General features: G+C 35.1%; 1 pseudogene; it reads right to left on the reverse strand.

Moving 5' to 3' along the window:
- Positions 1-9,694: 9,694 nt before the first annotated feature.
- Positions 9,695-19,776, reverse strand: LOC136839427 (zinc finger protein 862-like; annotated as a pseudogene).
- Positions 19,777-21,035: the final 1,259 nt, after the last annotated feature.

Below are 21,035 nucleotides of genomic sequence, written 5' to 3' on the forward strand. Positions count from 1 at the left end.
TATATATATATATATATATATATATATATATATATATATATATATATACTCGTATATATATATATGAAAATTTTTTTGCGAAAGATATTAAAATAGTGTACACTGACTTGGGTTGAATATATACAGTCATATATATGGTAGTGTATAACTATATAATGTGCATTGAAAGGTAATATTTTCATGGACAGCAATATCGAGTTACAACTTGTAAGTTCTTGCCATTTCCATATATGTTTATCCCGTGATAAGTTTCTCGTGCCTACCCATACAAATGTGTATATATACATATTAGGTCAGTGCATGTAAATATTCATGTACTCCTTACAAATCAAATATGAAGCATGTTACCTTCAAATGTGTCTGAGAAGCACACTGAGATGTTAGGGCGTAAATGAATTCAGGCCAAGCCCTTAGGAAATAAGGAAATATAATCCAAATAATTACAGGTTGTCATTTATATTATGCAATTCTGTATATCTAGTCTTTGAACCATTTACAAAATAGTCATGTAACGGCAAAAATAACAAGCCTAAGAACTTTAATGTCGCAAAGGTGTGTCTAACATTTATGTTATAATTTATCACGTGATCGTGTTTGTGAGTTACGCTTGGATTTGAAAGACTGGAAATACCGAACAGTAAAAAAGAAGACGAGGCTTTTCTCAAACGAATTAATTTCAACATACAGGTAACAGTATATAGGGTTCCACCAAATACATAAGAAGCAAGGGTTTCCTACAAACTAGACTTTTTTGCTGTTTCTGTAAGAAATAATTCAATAATCTCTCATCAAGAACGTGAAACATACTTTGTCTGTTGACTGCTTAACTGTGGTTTTTGCCACCATTGCTGGGGCAGAAGAATAGGTGTCATCTTTTAAGTTGCCCATTTGTGTCTTTAATATAACGGAAAGGGAGACTGAGTTACTTGTGTGAGATTGATATAAAAGCGAGCGATGAGTAACATCGAGAGGAAATGCACTGAAAACAATTAAGTCACTGAAAACACAAGAGAAGTACTCAAAACAGCGAAAGCTTTCAAAACAAAAGAAAAACACCCACGTACGAAAAAAGGATCCTAAAATCGGGATCCTCAGTCAGACAGCAGAGGGGAAGTCCAAATCATCTGCAGAAGCCGCCTTGTAGTAGTGAGGAAGAGGGTCCGGATAAAATGCAAATGCAACTGACATAACTCCTTTCCAGATTTCAAATGGATATCATCTTGTTTCTTATTTCGTACTGCTTTAATCATATTGCTAAGAAATTCTTTTCCTCTTCCCCCCCCCTCCCCCTTCCTGTTTCACTTTCTCTCCAGAAAACCAATTTCTTTCCCGTCCACAACCTCCTTGCCTTTGGGGGTCCGTCCCCTGCATAAACCATGTCTGCATAATAAATTCGGCATCTCTCCTTTTGTCTTTGTTCAGATTCTCAAATTGATTTTTTTCTGTTGTAAGACTTGCATCTTTTGTCCTGAGTCTTGAATTTCCTCTACTTTGCTCTTGACATTTTCAGTACTTCTTGCAACTTAGTATTATTTTTTTTTAAGAAATTTTTTTCATTTGTTTGTCCATTCCTCTACTACGTATTAATCTCTTTTCTCTCCTGTATAAAGGCATTTTTTATCGTAATATTCCCACTTATTATCTTACAGGTTTCTTTTTCCCTTGATCTGCGTTCTTGCCTCTTGCTACACCTTCTACTCCTTTTCTTAGCTTCTTCATATCCTTCACAAACTTTTAAACTTTCGTCTAATCTAGCTTTCCGTTGATTATGCAATGTCTTCCTCCTTTGTGATGAATTTCTTAATATTTACCTATGTATTTTTACTGCTATTTATGTTGAACTTTTTTTTCACGTTTCTCAACACATCCCTTGAACTCCATTTATTTTCTTTTTTAAGGTTTTAAATTCATACTGGATTCAGTATCTCATGGATGTTTTCATATACTCTCATAAAATTGATATGCTTGGTCCTTAAGTGCTATTTCGGCTGAACTTTGGAAGAGCAACTTGCTACAAGAAGTGTTGTAATAACTATACACTGAGCTGTTAGTTATTTTTCGGATCAGTAATCGTTCCACCTGTGGAACAGCTAAAATGATGGGCCGTAGGCTCAGAACAAAGACTCAATAAAAATACCATCAACAGAAATGTATGCTGCCGGTTATTTAAGAAATATTGTTAAATTGATCATGTGGCAACAACCAAGAAATTGCTAGGTGACATTATTTATGAAGTTTCTATTATCATAAAGGAAAAAAGACCCTTTCATAATGCTCCTCAGAGATAATAGCTAGCTACTCTTTCATTTTGGACTCTGGGAAAGTAAATACCTGCATAAAGAAGACCCATACTTGGCATTGTGTACTATACACTACTGTACTTTGCAGATCCTAATCATGGTACTCGTAAGACTTAAGGTAACCAGGTTGAATACAAGGCTTACGCTATATAATTATAAATAGGAAAATAAAAAAAATGAGATACCGGTATTAAATTCATCAGGTAGCCTATGTGGAAAGAACGGGTTGGTAATATTTCCAAATGACAATGGCTATAATCTAAATACATTTGTTACAATGGCTGCTTCCTGAACCTGAAATTAAACTAGGTTTGTGAAGTTAAGACTACATTTCTAACTGCCGGAAGTTGAGCTATCTACGAGTGAGCGTAGCTGAACTCATTACTGATCATATTTTAACCTTGGCCACCAAATGAAGGGAAAATCAGGTGTTTATCTCTTAGCAACGAACTAAATGTTAAGTGCCGTTTGGGGTAGGCTAATTATCTTCTGTTACAGTTGTAAGACAAAAGTATTCTGAAGTAGTCTTAGTCATGAGTGTGGAATACCGGTATGACTGTATAATATGGCTACTTATATATGAAGAATGTTTGTAACACACACGCACACACACATACATACATACATACATACATACATACATACATACATACATACATACATACATACATACATACATACATGTACTGAATATATGCTGTTCGGATGTCCAGAACTCGATGAGACGATGAAAAATCACCGGCTTTTTATAATGGTCAGGTACTGCTGCAGTGTGGGATCTGTGAGTAGTAGAGTACTCAAACCAAGCTACATTCATTTTAACATTATTATTATTATTATATTTTGGACTAATCGATATAACTGTAAAGTCTGTGGAGACCTTCACTAATATTGCTCGTATTATTCACTGAGTATTTTTATAAAAGAAATTGATCGCCATAACATGCATATTAGTCAAGGCATATATAAAGTTGATCCTATTATTTAAAAGGAAATTTGTAAAATGTTGAAATGTTAGGGAAGGTAGTAGATATGTATGTAAAAAAGGATTATCATGATTGTAAACAAAGAACCTCACCCTAGCGCTACTGCATTTTGTCCCTCCCTTTAATACTTGTCAGGTGTGAATTTTTAGGCTACAACGGTTTGTATGTTTGCTCGCTCCTACTCTCCCCCAGTTACATACCCGTGGTGATGTTGTACATATATCACATGTATCTCGTTCTGCACACATAAACATATATATATATATATATATATATATATATATATATATATATATATATATATATATATATATATATATATATATATATATATATATATATATAATATATATATATATATATATATATATATATATATATAATATATATATATATATATATATATATATATATATATATATATATATATATATATATATATATATATATATATATATATATATGTATATAATCACACCATGATTTATATACAATCATGAAGCTACAGATGTTGTTTAATATCTAATTTTTTAAGTGATAAATGGATCGGTACTGCCGGAACCACTGAGCCACCATGAGAGGCTCAGTGGTTTGACCGACGACTGGAGTCGTTGGATGGTACCGTGTCGAGAGATTGCGACCCGGCGGTACCAATCCATTTATCACTTTAAAATTCACCTTCGGTGATAATTCCCCAGCGGAGATATTCCCGAAGTAGCGTGAATTAGAAATTAAACGACATTTGTAGCTTCATGATTTTATATATATATATATATATATATATATATATATATATATATATATATATATATATATATATATATATATATATATATATATATATATATATATATATATATATATATATATATATATATATATATATATATATATATATGTATATAATTTAAGTGTTTTGTATTTGTTAAATCCAGTTTTCGAAGTTGCAGGCATCATGTTCTTCTTTCCTTCCCCAAAATTCAATTATGCTGCTATTCGTGTGTATTATATGGGTGACTGTAGTTGGTATGTTTGGGGGAGTTGGAGAGGTTGAAATTTTCAGTTGGCGTTTTTAACTTCTTGTAAGAATAGGTATTGCTTTCTTAAATATAGAAAACCGTTTCCTAGGCATTGACTATTCAATGGTATTAACCTTCACTTCATTTCAGTTATAAAAAAGCACTTAACACAACGGGGTTAATCAGTTACGTAAATGCTGGAAGAAATATCACCTCAAAAAAATAGTCAAACCAAAAAATTCTTAAAATTCTAAACTCTCAAGTAATGAGAAATAAAATGAAATAAAATAAAATACATATTAGAAATACCTCAGTTATAAATTAATAATGTTTAGTAAAATGGTTAGTAAAATTAGTAAAGAAAGAAAAAAAGTTTTGCCAAAATTAATTGTATGTCTAATAAATTCAAGTGGAAGATTTGTATTCCAAATGAAATATCTAAAGAAAGTATCGTATCAAATCAGTTTTAAAATTTCAACTTTTAAGAACTTTGTGTATGTGTGTGTAATAGGATGTTCTTTTGTTACCTTTTGCCGTTTGGAATTGATGCAATAGGATGTCCTTTTGTTACCTTTTGCTGTTTGGGATTGATGTAATAGGATGTCCTTTTGTTACCTTTTGCCGTTTGGAATTGATGTAAAAGGATGTCCTTTTGTTACCTTTTGCCATTTGGAATTGATGTAATGGATGTCCTTTTGTTACCTTTTGCCGTTTGGAATTGATGTAGTAGGATGTCCTTTTGTTACCTTTTGCCGTTTGGAATTGGTGTAATGGGTGTCCTTTTGTTACCTTTTGCCGTTTGGAATTGATGTAGGATGTCCTTTTGTTACCTTTTGCTGTTTGGAATTGGTGTAATAGGATGTCCTTTTGTTACCTTTTGCCATTTGGAATTAAAGTGCGTGAACTGCGTAGGCTTCTCTTCTTGTTTGCCTTGTCAGGGATGACGTCTTTGGTCGTTCGTTTGCCTCCTCCTCTTCTTCTTCACCTTATTCTTCAGTATTCCTTCTTCTTGACTGGTTTCTTCTTTCTTCTAATTTTCTATCGTCAACAGCATTCACTGGTGATTCTCTCGTCAATACACTTCACTGAAATTATGATGAATGTCTTGTAGCATGTATAGTCGATGAAAAATCTCTCTCTCTCTCTCTCTCTCTCTCTCTCTCTCTCTCTCTCTCTCTCTCTCTCTCTCTCTCTCTCTCTCTCTCTCTGAGTGGAATAGGACGATGAAATTCTCTCTCTCGTTTCTCTTGGAGAGCGGCGTGTGTTATGATGATATGGAGGGAGTGGAGTTAATTCGGTGGAAAACACTGCACGTTGCGCTTTCTATTGTTGAACCATTCCTCTTTCTTGCATCCCACGGATGCCACCACTTTTCTTAGGTCATCTTCTAACCTAGCTATAAGTAGGTTTTGCTCACTGTGATATCACGATTATCGCTCTATGATGATTGTTCAAAGATATTGCTGGGCGATAATCAAGGGTGTACTATTTTGCTTGGAGCGTCTGTTTTTATGCGATTTTAGACGAGACAGAGTCCCGTGAAGGCAACCTAGTGTTGCAAGAAAATGGCTCTGGGCAAATTGAGTCGAAAGAGGAGGTTGCTAATTAGATAGCTTCTAGTAGAAGAGATGGAAGATGAAGTAATTCCTGGGGAAAAGGGTTAAAAGGGATTACATCAGAAATTTATTGCAAACCACCTGCGTGAAGAATCCAATAAATTTTCCAAGTTTTTCCGCCTTTCTGTTGAATAGTTCAGCTTCCTGGTTGAAATGATCAAAGACGACATATCATAGAAGTCTTACAAGAAACGCCTGTACCCAATGGTGCCTGAAGAAAAAATTGCTTTCGCATTATGAAATGTGCCTACTTCTAATTGTTGCATGATTTTTTAGTTTTGAACTTGAAACTTGTAATAAATGGCATTGAATAAAACTCAAGTTTATTTTTTATTTATTAAACACTGAAATTCCAGTTATAATTTTCATTGAATAGCCTCACTACTGTCTTCACCTTGATATTTCTGAAACTACGATCATATATCGTCTTGTGTCGCTACACAGTTTGGAAAGATGAGTTTTTATGATAAATGAGTCGACCTTGCCAGGGGATTAAGCTATGGGCATCAGAGATAGAGACATTGAAAAACCATTGCCTTAACGAATTGGGCAGTAGTGTGTACTAGTGGAGGACTATTAAGATGAAATTTGAGGAGAGAGCAGAATTGCCCAGAACTTGTATTGTCCGACAAAGGTGGCTCGATGTATTCCACTTGTTCTGGATCATCAACGAATTCATCGTCTTGTGTTGCAGTGATGTTTGAGAAGCTTCTGAAAAGAGAAGTCACAGAATGTAGGTACTATTAGTGTAATAAAATATAATGAACAACGTATAGCAGATCGTGATATTATGTTTAAGATTAATATAAGATCATAAGGAAGAATAGATTTTAATTTAATTGCCACATATCCTTTAATATCAGTAGAAATTTATATTTGGTATTGACAATGAAAATTCACTAACGGTCAATGTTCTTCAGCAGCTTGGAGATATGACAGTTTTTCTTCCAGTGCCCATTTTTTCCCTTTCTTTGTAGGTGGAGCTGCTGATCCTGTTTCCTTAATCTTTCTGTCATGATGTTTCGCCAACCTTCCTTGGAGTCATCAACTACAAAAGATATAAAAAAATGATAAGTATATACTAGAAAAAGTAGTAATTAAAGCAGAAGTGCCTACAAATGTTTTTAATCTTTAACAGGTATCTGGCCACTGGTGAGTCTTTCCACTCGCTGCAGTTTCAGTTCAGAGTATCATTGAGTGAAATCAGTCAGATAGTAAAACAGACGTTGGCAGCTCTAAGGAAGTAGTTTGTGCTATTGTTCATGCCATCACTGACTCCTGAGGACTTAGTACAAAAGGCTCAGGAATTTCATTATAAATGAGATTTCCCCAACTGTTGTGGAGCAATTGATGGATAGGTGCCCGAACAAATCTGGCTCCCTCTTTTACAATTACAAGGGCTTTTTCTCGACAGTGCGTCTGGCTGTAGTAGACGTGAATTACAAATTCTTATTTATTGATGTTGGAGCCTATGGGAAAGGTTGTGTTTGGGGAAGATGTTCAACAGTGCCACACTACTTCCACCCCCATGCCAGCTACCAGATTCCGACCTTGTGTTGCCCCACATTTTTGTCGGTGATGATGCTTCCTGGTTACATCCAAACACGTTAAAACCATACCCGCGAGCAAGGCGTGGGGGAAGGGGGCCAACATGGAAGCTATATCCAATTATAGGTTGTCCTGCGTTCGCTGAACCTCAGAAATGCTTTTGGTTTACTATCCCAAAAATTTCGCATTTTTTACACTCCAATCAATCTACTTCCTGAAACTGTCGACGATGTTGTAATTGTTTGCTGCTGTTTGCACAACATGTTGAGGGATGCCTGTTGTACAAAATCTCATGGCCTGAAGTACGAGCCAGACACTACTCAAGAGCTCACCTCAGACAATTTCATTAATTTTGCAATATAGTTGGCAAGATCATAGAGTTAATAGAACCGATGAAAATTAGGTAGATATGTAGGCCTACCTGTGTATTATTATTCTCGTTATTGAAAATGAATATACATATATGTTGCTTAATGGCCAGAGATGCAAATGTTACTAGTGTCACAGTGTGTAATAAATATAGACAATACTGCGTTTTTTCAATCTACAGTAGAATCAAGGTAAAGGTTACAAAGCTTACTACAGTATGTATTTCCGAAACATTGAGTCGTCTTTATTTATTATTGTTATTTTTTTTTCAAATATCTTGTAAAGTAGCTTGTGGATCAATTCAACACTTTTAAATAGGTTTCGTGATACACCCCTAATTTTTTAAACTTAATATGCAATTGCAAAGTGTTCTATTTTAGTGAGTTTACTCTTGTATTCAAGGACAAAATCTGTGGCTTGATTGAGGTATTAGAAAACCATGGACCAGGTAATCCCCTACCACCATCCATGCATTCCTATGATTTCATGCCCCTTCAGTTCGAATAGAAACATCTAGGCAGGTGTAGGAGAGAAATCAGGGAGGGAGGCTGGGGATTACCTGCGTCAGAACCTCCTAATTCCTGAATCAAATTTCGGTTTTGTTTAGGAATGCAGAAGAGCACTTTGCAATTGCATAAGTATTTTATCAATTCATGGATGCATTACGAAACCCCTGTAAAAGTCTTGAATTGATTCATAGGCATTCTTCATTCAAGACTGGGCCAAAAACCAAACCAACATCGATAAAAATAAAACCTCTGGTGAGATTTTTCTTTTTATCGTTGCCAAGAAATCCTGAAAATTTCATGACATTACATTGATAATGCAAAATACTGTAAATTAGATTCAAAGCTCACCTGGTTTTCGCACTTCGGCGGCGACTTCTGCCCAGGCGTTGTCTTACTTGTTGGTTCATGTATTTGGAACGAGAAAACTGCCACAACGTAGATGTTTGGTAGCTTCCTCCACGAGGATCTCATCTTGTTCCTTAGAAAACTTAGCAGCCATAACGCAAGTACCCCTTTCAGTTCAAGTAATCGTTTACGACTACGACTATGATCCAGGGCTGCCGTTTGTCCAGCTTAGGTAATGACGTCATATTCCTCCATGACGTCATACCTGTACGTTTTCTAGTTTAGGTTTGAAGGCCATGAAAAATGGATCAATGGGGTAACTTTTAATATATGTCGTATTCAGCATTCAAAGCATTGGCATATATTATGGCTTATTATACATTAATAATATTTTGCAGCATAATCATTTTCATACATATACGTAATATATGTTACTTGGTAAAGTGTATAGTATATAATATTGCTAATACAGTATATTGATATTGCCTATTACATGTATGAAAACCATTACGTTTACGCAGTTAAATGTTTCATTGAAATACTTAGAAAATGGACCAGGGTTGAAACTTTAATATGTTTCACATAGAAAATGGACCAGGGTGGAAACATTAATATGTTTCACATTGTACAATGAGAATTAGCTTTGACGTTTATATGGTTATGTTATTATAATGTGCATACACACAGCGAAATAAACGTCGTATTGCTTAGTAATGCTGCACATTAACAAATGAGAATGGTGGTAATTAAATCCAAATTTACTTGACAATATTTTATTACTACCCAATAAGTATGTACATATAATCAACTATGTAAAATCATATACCTGTTTATAAGACTAACATAAATTAATATATTGTTTATGATTTTCACATTTATGAATACATACAATAGAGTCAGGCACACACAATAATAATCTAGAACATACAACTGTAAATGAGTATCTCATATGCATTATTTTATAGCGAAGTGTACAGCTGAGAGTATGCGATACATTTTCTATTACTGAGACATATAATCAATCATCTGTTGGGTAGGCTCAAAATATTTTATCCCTCCTCCTTCTTTCACACATTCGGCCAAGAGTAACAGTGACAAAACGGATGGTTGCTGCAAAGAATTTTGGGCTTTAGTCTTAATGTTAGTAAGGCATGAAAACAATCATTCTACATCTGCATTTGATGTCGGTAGAGATAGTTCTTGTACTGCAAATGTGTGGAATACCTTAAATTTCTTCATACCTTCCTGAGCCTCAATGTGTGACAAATGTATATAAAAATGCATAATATCACATTGAGTACTCTTGATCTCGTCTGGGAAATCATGCCATGGTATGTTGCGCCATTAATCTTCTAAGATTGAGATATCCCCCTGGTATATACGAGGTACTTCCTGCACAAATCATAAAGAGAGGGCATTTCAAGTCGTATGTTTGCATCTACAACATTCCGTGGCTGTAAATATGCTGCAAATTTCCATAGTTTATTATTTAGTTCAAACCTCTTTCTCATTTCTAAGCACATAATGATCAAAAATTGTCTACACCTTTGACGTATATCCATTATCATATTGTTGTTGTTGCGAATGTCCTCACGCTGAAAGAGGCCATGAACAGCAGCCCAGGTATACCTGCTGCTATGGTAAATAATCTGACTCATTAGAAAAGTCAACGTTTTCCAGTGGGTTCCTGTGTAAATAGTCAGGTTTACAGAACTGTGTGAGCAGTGACCTGTATAAATCTGTGATACTTTCATGAAGGAGGTGAATTGTTGGGGTCTTTCTCTAGAAGAGCAGGTTAAGTTTATTGAATTTAGGTAGTATGTAATCAAGGAAGGTAAAATAACAAAATACTGCAGGGTCTTTCAATCTATCAGCTATCAGTGTGACCGATACAAGCCGTTCCTCAAATTGCCTGGAAGAAAAATACAGCTTTAATGGCCTCCATTGCTCAAGTACTCTTGATACAGCTTGGTGGAGGGACAGCCAACATGTCTGACACAGATGGAGAAGCTTGTGGGGCTTGACGTCACAAAATTCTTGAAATTCTTTAAATTCATGTTTTCGTTTAGCACTGTGAGCAAATAATGCATAGATTTCCCTTAGTAGATCCTCACAGTGCCTTGAGTGTGTCCTCACTGCTTCCGATACACCTAAGTGGATGGAATGACATATACATTTATAAATTGTTATACCTGGCAAAGTTTCCTTTAGTCTACTGCACACAGAGTTGTTTTGTCCCATTAAGTTTGTAGTTATATCAGTTGTCTCATCCACAATAACTGAAAACTTGTTGCTTCTTAGTTTCGTAACCAAATGCTGACCTGAAATGTTGGCTAACCCTTAACAACCTCAGTACGTTTTGTTCGTCGTATAGACATACTTTGGGCAATGGGAGAGTCAGGAAACATTTTTTTACGCAAATCATTGAGATGATCTGCAAGGGTGAAAGGTAAGTTATGTTCTGCTAGAAAACATGCTAATAATATGGTGGCGTATCCCACACCACTGAGAATAGGTGCTTTTCCTGGGGGTGCCTCAGGTGGAGAAGGCGCTTCCCCAACCCTACTTGCATTGGTAGCGTGTAACTTCGTCCTCTTGTGCCTCCGTATCGTTGTGATCTCGGCACCAACTGGTCTCTTACAGGTACGACAGTATGCCTTCGTTGCATCTCCCTCCATCTTAGATAACCATGGTTGGAATTCAGGAATCTCCAGCCATGCATCCCTAAAAGTACCCTTCGTGGCCATGTTGTAAGGCTGTAACAAAATTATGTGCGAATAATCAATATCTGATACCTTTTCATATGTATGTATGTATGATGCATGTATGTGTGTATATGTATTAATCTTTCCCTCTGTTACAATATACAGTAGGTCTTATGTCCAGTATATCGCAGCTAACACATGTAAAAGAACAACCATCTCTCAAAATTATATATCACTGAATAAAATGCAAGATTTCAGAAAACCAAAATACGTACATTTGCAGGTGGCACAACACACAAGTGAGCCGCGTATGACGCTAACACTTAACACCTCTGGAAATTACTGTGGGCACTGCAATAAATTAAATCAATAGGTCAGCAATAAATACCTACAATGTGATAAATAAAAGGCCAATTGGGTAAGTTAGGAACCAACCACACATAAAAACAATATTGCAGCATTACACCCAGCATATATTACATTATAATTATCTTCATAGTGATCAACAGCTTTACGAATAACTATTTTTAATGCTATCCCTATTTAACATTAAAGAAAATGGGATATTGATAATTACATCATTGAAAAAGTAACTATAATGTGGCTAACTATAGTACAACACATGAGCATTTATAACGAATATCATACCAATAAACTCTAGACGACTTTCAAAGTGGCAATGCGAAGAGATATGTAAATTGTACGGTCCATATCTCCTATGACAGGCAATGGGTGTTGCATCCATATCAGTCGAGTCAGTGGCCAAGAATGACAAGCAGAAATACAGGTGCTCCTGACATTAATTACTGCCACGTCAGGATGACTCACTAATATTTTAAAATGCTTGTAAATAGTAGCAGTAATAAAAAAGGTAGTAATTAAAACGCTTCAATATGTGTTTATTAAAATGCTTATTGGGAAAAATCGCCAGCAATCTAGCTGCAAAGGTTTTTCGGAATACTTCCCCAATGACGTCATAATACGTCATTGTCGCCATGTTTTTTCCGAGCTAAGAGACGAAACACTACCAACTCTCCAGCCGACCGACTATTCAGAATAAACGATGGTCGTTAACGATTCTACTGTCAGTCGTTCAAAGCAAAACAGCCCAAATAAAAAACAAGCAAATTAGTGCTCTGAGAATCGTTTAACGATCGCCGTTGAGCAATAATCCCACTGAGCAAAACCTTCCTTAAGGTTCCCTGAGCAGGGGACACTGGAAAGTGGTTGGCCACCAATTGGCCAACTGCTTAGTGGCCGACTGATAATATCTGCTTGTACCCGCAGACGAGACACGGTATTCTGCCTGCAACAGATGAATTTCTTAAAAGTGTCAACATGGACACTGTTGTTGTTGCATGTGTTTGCGCCTTGCCAGTGAAGAGAAAGAAACAACTAAAGATATATAAAGAAGGTACTGGGTACACCCGCTAATTAGCCAAAGACTGCTTCGGGGAAAGTTTCACATATTTGAATACCTCAAGTCTTATCCTGAAAAATTTTGCGCCTACTTCAGGACGAGTGAAGAAACATTTAATAATCTGATAACAATAATTGGACCTATAATATCTCACTAGGACACGAACATAAGAAAATGTGTGCCGATAGAAGAAAGACTTCCAGTAATTTTAAGGTAAGCAAAAATCCCAAATACATAATGTGTATATTTTCTTAATACATAATTCAGCATTCCCCTGGAAGTTACTTAAACATTACATAGAATCATACAGGTGATAAATTTAAATATAACTCTTTTCAAACAAGAGTATGAGAATACTACAAATAATTATTTTTGGTCCAAATTCAATACCCATCATAATGGGATAGAAAAAAAAATATCATCTTGAACTGATTTTAAAGAACATATATGCAACAAAAACAACTTAAATTCTCTTTTTCTGACTAACTAAACAAAACAACTGAATCCGTCGTTCTGCAAAAAAAAAAAAAAAAAAAAATCATTGAATATGCTAAACTAATTATGAAAGTTCAAACAGGTCTGTCTCATTTGCGTGGACAGATGTTTCTGATACTGGAGATATAAATGCATGGCTATCTGATGCAATCGGTGCACACCCGTGATTCAGTTTTGGATAACTGGTTATGGACCTGTCCTCGGGTATGTATAAAGTCTTGGTTTGAGAAATTACTTTCACAAAGCTGGTGTTGCATAGGTATTTGACCTTGATGAGTTAAATGATCTTGGGTGTGGCGAGAAATGTATGGTGGAGCTGTTTGCAGGGGGAAAGTATTAGTGGAATGCATAGTACCATGATATTCATTAGCTGGGCTCTGCGTCGACTTCTGCTGTACTCTCCTCATGATTTTAACAATTTCTATTTGTGCTTCAAACTTTTGATCGTCACTAAATTTCTTAAATTTTGAAAGCCATGACATTAGAAAACATTTATCTACACCAATATCTTCCTGTGCTTTCTTCTTTAAGACATCAATCAGCTCTTCTTCACAACTCTTCTCGGTATTTTCCTTGACTTTTCTTTGCTTCTGGGGCCTCGTAATGGTTTCGAATTTTGTAGGGGTAACTTGACTGGTTCCTTCGTCAAGAACCACATCCTCGTCACATTATGGTGATGGCTAATTACTGTAGGTTGGTCGCTCGTCTGGAGTACTTGTCTGATATAAAAGAAGATCGAAATACATGCACGTCTTCCTGTTTGAACCACCATCTCCTGACTTGCCCTTCTGTGTCTTCAGTTCCCTCCTGAAACAGTCTCTGAGAGATTTCCATCTCCTCTGCAGTAGTAGTCCTGAAACCAGTGAAACGTTCAATAATCAATAACGAATTATTCTCATAGATGTCACAGAGAGACGAATGTAGGCAAATAGCTAAATATCCGGTTGAGGGGTCTTTCAGATATTATGTAACGCAAAGGGTCATGAGGTAGTATGAGAGGAAAAACCGCCAGAGGTTATTTTACTTCATATTTCACTACACCTCAAGGAGCTCTTCCATGGCAGTATAATAAGATTTAGAGATGTAAGTCAGATATATCAATTTGTGTGATGAAACAGAAATAAAGAGGGCATTGTGTGTGTGTGTGTACATATACATATACATATATGTGTATATATATATATATATATATATATATATATATATATATATATATATATATATATATATATATATATATATATATATATATATGTACATAATTCAACATGACAGTAAGGCTATTCTCAGCAGTACAAAACCAGAAGGCGTAGAAGAATGCAGCATGAAACATAATTCACTTTATTCTTACTGCAACGTTTCGAGACCCATGTCTCATCATCCAGGCTAAAATGAAAGATAAAAACTGGTAAACAATAAAGCATAACAAATTATTATTATTTTTTTTGTTGACACACAAAACATTGAATAAAGCAAAGCAAATCAAGATACAACATTGAAATAAAAATTATATAGTCTACAAAAAAAAAAAAATTAAAGTTAAGAGTAGTTAAAAAGATACCTTGTCTCAACGGAGTTCATTTGCTGTATGGAAAATGTACCGAAAGTAAACAACAAGAAGTGTGTGGTTTAAGTATATATATATATACATACACACATATACAGTAATATATATGTATATATATATATATATATATATATATATATATATATATATATAATAGAGTATGGTTTTCGGTGACAAATGTATAATGTATACTGTACTGTACTATATTCTTTAATACTAAGGAATTAATAGTTGCTTAGGAGGAGGGGGAGGAGTATATGCCAATATTTTTGTGACGTGTACTATGCAGACAGTATATATAGTTTTTTGTGATGCTTGTATAATATACAGTAGCATTGTATATTCTTCAATACAAAGGAATATACAAATCCTTACCTTTTTCCTTTTTATCCTCTGGTGTGATATCAATCCACTTATCGAAAACAGCCTCACATACTTCTGTCCATAATTTCTCCTTTATATGCTTATCACAGTTCCTCTAGTGTAAAATCATAGAGAGTTTAAAGTCGCATAATATGAAAGCTTTTAAGGAAGAAAAGTTGCTTATCTTGGCCTAAAATGTAAGAATCTCAAGGTGGAAGGCTTAAATAAAAAAAAAAAAAGGAGGGGCTTCGGGGCGCGGCACAGCCCCTCAGCTAGGAAATAACCAATTCAGTGGCAAGTTAGAGAAGTGTTTTAGGTTATTATGGGCACTAGCTTAACCTTAAACACCTACCTAATCTGTCACTAAATTGGTTATTTCCTAGCTGGGGGGGCTGCGCCTTCCAAGCCTCCCTCCTTTTTATTTAAGAATTCAACCTTGATATTCTTACATTTTGGGCCAAGATAAACATCTTTTATTTGTTAAAAGCTTCCTTATTATGCAATTCTAAATTAGAAAATTACCTCGAGAATTACCAAGGTATGTAAGTTTGGTTAGGTCTTGTATTGTTACATTTATCATGTAAAACCATTGGTCAAGGTTTACTTTGAACAGCACAGCTGTAACGTAGAGTCATGGCCATCCAATTTTATCTAACCTAACCTTGCTGTGAAAGCAACGTCTAGACCAACATCAATTTTTCTACCATGCCTAGTCTCACATAACTTAACTAGCCTAGGAATTTCAGTTATTAGTTGTATTGCTGATAATGGATAAAAGAAGGGCTTCTTACCTGTTGCTGCCACAGATTTTCTGTGGTTGCACAGCTCTTCCCTTCCCTGTGCTTTGAGTGCCCACCATTTCTTTTCTACATCACACTTGGTCCGGGGGCAGACTCGGGAAATGAAGCATTCAGTGTTTTTGTGACAACTTCCCAAGTGTCTCGTCTCATCTTCGCTGTCACTCCCGAGCTGAATTTTTTCCCTTCTGTTATATGCCTGTTTTCACCTATCAACTGCAATAGACGAAGACAAGCGTCTTGTCTCCAGTTTGCCTTCCTCTGCCTCTTGGGTTTTGGAATACCCACCGGCACTGCAGAATCGATAGCAGTCTGTATTGAATCCATTTCTAAGGATGGATGGTGACGATGGTCTTGGTCTGTGTTGTTTGAAGAGTCCGGTAGTCCGCAAAAATTAAAAGAAAACAAAACATACCCGGAAAATAAATACTTTTGATTTCAACAATAATATATAGATCACAAGGTTAATATCATTAGTAATAAATATATTGGATTTTTGGTATAATTTTTTTTTATTAAAATAATGGCTTAAATCGTATATTCATGGATTGTAGCAATATATTTTCCGCTACTGTAAGCGGGATCTTCCCTTAAAAGTTTCTCATAAACATACCCTTTTTCATAGCTACGAGATTCTCTCAGAGCGTTGATACAACACTTAGAAATTTCTCTTAACTGTGAGTGATTAAGTGCCTTTATAAGGGAATATTTATGAGATTTCATAAGACCTGTGATAAATACGGGTACTGGTCTTTTCTGCGCTTCTGTAATCAAAGATTCACAGTCAATTATCTCTCTACTTGTCATTGATCTCTTCCGGTCAATCACCTACTGCAAACAAAGTTTTTCGACCAGTGTTACCGTTTTTCTACACAGCACTGTGGAATACTGAGGTTGCCCTCACACACAGCTGCCGTAAGTCCGTAGCTGCTGGTGACGTCAAATTTACTTCGTTTTCTATTCCGGCATGATTTTTTAATTAAGAAAACAACAGCAACTCCAGTACATAATCAGACACTATTGTAAAGTAGCGAGTAAAATAGGTTTACGTTGAAGTTTCAGGCACCACTCCACTAATAGCTCAGCTCTCCGCAGGGCCATCAGGCGTCTATACATGTTAAAAAGCAGCGTTGCCAGAATTCCACACCCTATGGTGCAGTGCGCGCGCGCGCGCGCACACACACACACACACACACACACACACACACAAAACATATATATATATATATCTATATATATATATATATATATATATATATATATATATATATATATATATATATATATATATATATATATATATATATAATGTGGTATCTGGTTCAATGGTATTATTCATATATATATATATATATATATATATATATATATATATATATATATATATATATATATATATATATATATATATATATATATATATATATATATATATATATATATATATTATATTATATATATATATATATATATATATAGTATCTGGTTCAATGGTATTATTCATATATATATATATATATATATATATATATATATATATATATGAATAATACCATTGAACCAGATACTATCATTAACCAATGAATATTAGAAAACGAGTAACTCTTTTCCTAATAACATAAACGATAATATCATAATATGAATTATTGTAATAAAAAAAAACTCGCCTAATATTTCCTCCTTTTAAAGGGCCTCAGTGAATTGTCTGAGCTTGTTGAGTCGTCGTCATCTCCATCATATTCATAATCACTTGTCACGTGGCCGTGTGTAGAATCCGATTCTGATATTATGAGGGTAGGAATATCAGCGTAATTATCTCTCACTATTGTCCTCACTGTCAGAAGCTAGTATATAGTCTTCGGGACGATAATCATGGCCAGCAACTATATGCTGGCTACACACATTTTAAGAATTGTTAGTGTTATTTAGTAACAAAAGTAGTACCCCAACATCAGTCAGTGTTTGAAGTATGTACTCTATAGTACACACAGCATATGCAACACAAAACAATGAGAACTTCAAATAAACTTGAAAAATTTTATCCGCAATTTTATACCTGCTACCTAAGAGGAACAGTATTTTTGTAACAACACTTGCTTGGAACTTACCTGCAAAGATCAGCAAGCCCCATTTGTTGTTAATTGTCAACAGTAAATCCTTCATTCATTCCTTAACATGCAAATAATACCTACTGTATCTCCAATCTAGAAAATATTAATTAAACTCTCTGATGGTTGGAAGGTGTAGCAACAACCCTGTTGTTTTACAGATTCAGAAATGTATGTGAGTGCTTTAACTGAGTCAATACTAAGGCTGTTTCTTACATATGTTTTAATGAGGGTTATTTTTTAAAACAATCTTTCTGCATCTGTATTTGTTACAGGTGAAGCCAATATATTCAGAGCAAATGTGGCGACACTTTTGAATATATATGTATTTTCAAATTTAAAGGATCCAAGTTTTTGGTAGAAATCAACTGGTTTGCAAGTTTGTGGAGTGATGTCTAGGGGTATGGGAGTGCTGTCAAGGTGTCTCCATTCGTTATCTAGGGTTTGCAGATCACCATCATATAGTCGAGGCACCTTTGTGAAGAGGGGCTAGGGATGGCATTACATCTCTAGTGGTTGGGTCTAAAACCTTTTCCGGATTAAAGAGCGAGGCTATTTCCCAAAGATCATCCTGTACCTGAAGCCTGTTTTTTGCTTCTTCACATAGCTTCATCATGAACAATCTACATCTCCCCCTGATATCAGTGACCATACCTACATTTTTATTGTATTCCTCTTTTTGTAGTAGCATATGGACTGAAGCCCCTAAATAAATGTTGCTAAATGGTATATGGTTCACTTCCTGGCTTGGATCAAAATTTTCTAAATTGGATCTGTCAATCCTTTCCTTACGACAAAAATATTGTACAGTAGTTTTATATAGCCAGTTAACATGAAAATGAACTAAATATATTGTTGGTGTCTCCCTTTGAAACAAGAGGTTGAAATTATTGCAAGAAGGTAAAATAAAGTTTAAGAAATTAAAATATACATACAGTAGATTGAGGGATCGTTGAGATCTTTTACTATTAAGTTAATGGACCTTAGCTTCTCCACTCCTTCTATACTTATAAAGTACTGCTTCAAAGCCTCCCACTGTTCCAAGACCCTTTCTACTGCTTGGTGGAGACTTAGCCAGCGAGTCTGTGATACATGAAGAAGTTTTTGGGTTTTATAGAGGAAAGTTTCTGAAATTGCATAAATTCATATTTACGTTTGGCACTGTGTGAAAAGTGGGTGTAAATGTTCCTTAGCAAGTCCTCGCACTGCCTAGGAAGCATTTTGGCAGCCTCTGAGGCACAAAGGTGTATGGAATGGCAAATGCACTTGAAAATTTTTAGGTCTGGAAGGTGTTGCCTCAACCTGCTGGCAGAGTTGTGTGCCCCCATTATATTTAATAGAATGTCATGAGAGTTTAAGGTGTGCATAATCATTTCAAATAATGACTCTCCACTGGAGCCTACATTTGAGGAATGGTTTTCATATATATTAATCTAGCAACCTGGTCTTAATAGTTCCTCCATGGGAATCAAAGTATTTGACAAGCACTGACAAACATTTGTTGGTACTGACATCAGTTGACTCGTCTATCACTAAAGAAAATTTATTGTTCCTAAGCTTTGAGACCACATCATCATGAATGTTATTGCCGAATTGTTTTACCATTTTGCAGCACTTTGTTCTTTTCATGTGCAGGGCTTGTGCTATTTCAGAGTCGGGAAACATGTTCCTGCACTATTCAGTGAAATGGTCTGCCAAAAGAAATGGGAGCTTGTGTTCCGTGATGATGCAAATCACCAAAATCTTTGCTATTGCAATAGACCGATCCAAGTCCTGGTGGTGTGGGGGCCAAACATTTTCTCTAGCCATGTTAGCACCATGAATTTTGCTCTCCTGGGAGAGGAGGGATGTCATTTTAAACAAAATTAACAAAGAAAAATACTAATTTTTGTTTTATTATCGTACATGGTAAGTAAAAATTACCAACATTTTTATAAAATTTTGGCCACTGCGTTGCTAAACCACGCAATAATTATCTAATAAAAGAGACCTACTATTGAGTTAACTGTACCCTCTCCTGGGCGACAGTCCATAACTTCACCAACACCGTTACTCACGATTTTTTAAGGGAATGGTGATTCCACGCAACATATATAATACTATGTGTCAATGATATATATATATATATATATATATATATATATATATATATATATATATATATATATATATATATATATATATAAAAAACTTTATCACATACACAATTGTCCTGTGCGTAAGTAGAATTACTAAAGGACCTTATCAAGTATCCGTACAATAACCAGACGCATATCCAGCTGTATTTATGTCTGTTCTGGGTACTTTTAACTCTTAAGGGACGGATTGAGCTTCAGTGTAAAGTAAAACAGGTTTGGGGAGGTGGACGGATTGAGCTTCAGTGTGAAGCAGAATTACGCACCACTGTTATGGTAATATATGCTATATGCTATAAATTCACTAATGGCAACTTTTATACAGACGTGAGAGTTAGGCCAGCATCAGTAATGCTTGTGACTTAAAGGGGGAAAGTACTGCATCTCTCTCCCTCACATGAGTCTTTTTGTAAATTTGCTTGTAAACGTACGAAGGGGTTGCTGTTGTTTTTTGTTTTTGTCTGTTATGATAGTATGTTGGTTGTAAATGTAATTTTACAAAGAAAATTGCAAAGAAATATTAGAAAAAGCATGTAAAAGGAAAAAAAAAGCTACTGAGTCTTCTCTCTCGTAAATTTACGTGAATATTTTACAACAAATATGCCAAAAATTTGTTACTGCTTTTATTTCTTATCTGTTTTGATGTTGTGTGAGCAGTAATAATAATTTTACAAAATACGATAAATTTATTTATTAGAAAAAACTTATATAAGTTGGTAAAATTTACGATTGTCTTGTAAATGAGACTCCACA

This window comes from Macrobrachium rosenbergii, chromosome 1, assembly GCF_040412425.1.
Source record: "Macrobrachium rosenbergii isolate ZJJX-2024 chromosome 1, ASM4041242v1, whole genome shotgun sequence".
Lineage (NCBI taxonomy): Eukaryota > Metazoa > Arthropoda > Malacostraca > Decapoda > Palaemonidae > Macrobrachium > Macrobrachium rosenbergii.